Source organism: Lutra lutra, chromosome 6 (assembly GCF_902655055.1).
Source record: "Lutra lutra chromosome 6, mLutLut1.2, whole genome shotgun sequence".
Classification (NCBI taxonomy): Eukaryota; Metazoa; Chordata; class Mammalia; order Carnivora; family Mustelidae; genus Lutra; species Lutra lutra.
Genome location: NC_062283.1, coordinates 125,193,137 through 125,196,528, shown reverse-complemented (window position 1 = coordinate 125,196,528; position 3,392 = coordinate 125,193,137). Strand labels below are relative to the sequence as shown.

At 37.8% G+C, this 3,392-nt stretch overlaps 1 pseudogene; it reads right to left on the bottom strand.

The window, feature by feature from the left end:
* Window positions 1–1,770: 1,770 nt before the first annotated feature.
* On the bottom strand, window positions 1,771–2,978 carry LOC125102956 (endophilin-A1-like; annotated as a pseudogene).
* Between the last annotated feature and the right edge of the window lie 414 nt (window positions 2,979–3,392).

The following is a 3,392-nucleotide window of genomic DNA, read 5'->3' as shown; positions in this document are numbered from 1 at the left end:
CAAATAAGCAACAGTTATTAAAAAAATGTGTGTTCTCTATAATCACAGTTTTAGAAAAAATCAATTATTGTGCGTTCCTTCCAAGTCCAATTGCTGGTCCCACATGCAGAGTGGAGTTGCCAGAATTTGGCAAATGGTGTCATGAGCACATTAGCTGGAAGAAAGGTTTCTTAACCCAATCACACATACTATTTATAAATACATAAGTACAGTAATTTACTAAATAGATTCATATGCAAATATATGCATAATTAAGTATTAGTAAATATTTTTCATTTTGCAATGTGTGCTTATTATTATTAATATTATGTGTATTAGACAATTCTGCATTAGAATGACCTTCTAAAATAGTCAAAGAGACATATCTGAACTATGCACTTCAAGCCAAGTGTTCCTATTTTTGCTATTACTCTGGTCCCTTAAAGCTCTTAAATGTATACTTTTCATGTGACTGTGGTTTTGTCTGTTTATGTCTACATGAAAATACATACATGCATGTATGTTGAATTGACAGACATAGAAAAAAAATGTAGTTCCTAATTTCAATTGTTTTTATACTTCTGTTTGAAGACTAGTATTGAATAGTTTTCATTATAACCATGTATCTATTCTGAAATGAAGACGTGTAAAATTCAAATGTTCAATTACTTGTTCCACTAGTATCTTTAATTAGGCAAATTCAGATTTTAAGTATACATAGGTCTACCTTCCTAAGGAAATATATCCTAAGCCATATTTATGTGTGTATTAACTGACTTCCCTGTTACAAATGTTAATTGTTGTTTTGTTGCTTTAAACATAACTCTTTATTAATTTTCTTATTTAAAAATGAATATAATATTCTATTTCAACTATTAAAGAAAAATATTTTTGATGTATCATATTAGGTTTGAGTTAGGGGTTGAAATATTTTATGATCAGAAAATGAGAATATGTTATTTCCAATAGGGACTGGGGGAAAAGTAGAGAGACAGATGAAGTATAGGCATATTTAACAGTAAGGATAAGACTTTGTTTCAATGAAGTACCAAAAATATAAAAATAATTACAGGGAATTTTCTTTTTGAGTTAATTTAAAGATAATTAACATGGATACTTAGATTTTTAGGACAAAAAAGAAATAAACAGAAGTCTCCTCTGACTTTATTAGCAGGGAGGGAAGAAAATTGGCTTTCCCTCTGGAGTAGGCATAATTGAGAGAAACAAAGATGACCATTTTCAGAGAAGGTTTTGAACACACATTCAATGCTTTTCTACAGACAGCAATGTGGGGCCAATTAATTCAGATCCAAAGACAATTTGCTGGTAAGGGAGGCTTTCTTCCATAATTCTGTGATGTACCTATTTGGGAGAAGAAAATGGGGAAGGAAGAACATTCTTCTATTAAAATGGAGAGACTGAGACCTTGAGATAGCCCCAGGGTGACAAATAATATCTTCACTAGGATGGTGTTTCTGTGTTGTGGCTCATGGTCATCTTTTAGGAAGCTACAGCCTCCTGAGAACCATGTAAACAGAGTTCTATGACTACTGGCTGATCTCAGATGGTATTTTAAAAAGTATGTGCCATGCTCACCAGGCTAAGAAGATACTACCCATCACCATGACTCTTGTAGGATCATACAAGCTAATCAAAGAAGGGTGGAGCTTGATGACTTGGACAACTGCAGCCCACACCTGGGATGTGTTGTAAGCAGCATTATCCAAGCAGCAGTTAAATTTAAATATCCATATCAAGATACAGTGGAGGTGAGCCTGCCAGCTTAACATCTTAATGGGGCAAGGTGACCAGAGTCTCCACATAGTTGACGGGGCAGAAGACTGACTGGCCATGAAGCCATCCCCTGTACCAGTGCTCATCAGTTTGGTTAGTGAGCATGATGATATTACCCTCTTTAAAACCCAATTCCCCTTCATTTGCTGGTGCAAAGTTGTACAGAACTCAGCAGCAGGGCTGATCCCCTGGGGCTCCTGGGACTGTCCCTGTGGGAGAAGTTTTCAATGGGTTGAGTGCTGTCTCCAGTTGGAAACCTGGCTCATTTGTGGTTTAAGCTGATATTCCACTGTAGGCTGAGATGAAGCCTATCTTATTCTTTCTTCCAGTCTGGGCATAACTTGCTGCAGAATCTGGACTGTCCACTTATGGTAACCCAGCTGGTCTTGAAAGAGTGCAGAGAGCTGGCTCACATGCTAAACATGCTTGACTCAGAAACTTCTTGAGACTCATCAAATTTCTTTAAATCCTCACAGAGCTCTTCATTGGGAATCTTGCCTTATTGTTTCTTCTTATAATCAAAGTCTAGGCTTCAACCTCTAAATTCTGTAGATGAATTTCCTTCAGCATTCTGTCATGAAGGTTCTGAAGGAGGTCAATGAAGTTCCACTTCACTTCCATGTCCAAAAAGTCTTAAACCTCCGAAGTTCTTGAATGACTTCTCCCACCTTACCAAGTGCTGGGCCAAAGTTACAATCATCTCTAAGCTTTCCTCCAAACATGAGCATTACCTCTGCCAGCAGACCTTCTACCTGGGGATATCCTGTCTCCTTCTCCTGGCTGCAGATTTTTGACATGATGTGGATCATACTGAGTTTATCTCTGGAAGCTGGGTTGGCTTGAAAGTACAAAAAACAATTTTTTTTAAAGATTTTATTTATTTATTTGACAGAGAGAGATCACAAGTAGGCAGAGAGGCAGGCAGAGAGAGAGAGGGAAGCAGGCTCCCTGCTGAGCAGAGAGCCCAATGGAGGGCTCCATCCCAGGACCCTGAGATCATGACCTGAGCCCAAGGCAGAGGCTTAACCCACTGAGCCACTCAGGTGCCCCTTGAAGGTACTCAATTGTTTTGGTAATTATTTCCATCACAGTCTTGATGGTGACTTTTGCTTTCCTCTCTACCTCTTTGAAGTCATCATCTAGCTTGGCTCCTTCTTCTCATCCACTTTCTGAGTGGCTTTGCGGAATTGCTTCTTTAGCCTGGCCACTGACTACTGACAAAATATGGGGAAGACACATGGGTATGAACAACTATGGTCATGGGTGTGGGCCTAGTTGCCTTAAAGAAGCTGTGGAGGAGGTAGGTAGGAAGGCTGAGCAGAGCCCTGTCACTGCTAGTACTCCCACCATAATTGGGGGCATGGGAGATACAGTGGTATGGGGCCTTAAATAATTTAAATGATAGAAAATGTAACATTTTTGTATCTATTTTATGATATAAACTTATGCAGAAATTATCCAAATTTATATATGTACAGAAGTTCAATATTTGTTAAGTTTCCATCATTGTCTAGGAAATGAGTAACTTAACTTATTTAATCTTCATAATAATATGTGGTTGGTTGTAAGAAATAGGATTTTTGAATGTACTAATTAAGGCTCTGAAAATTAAGTAACTT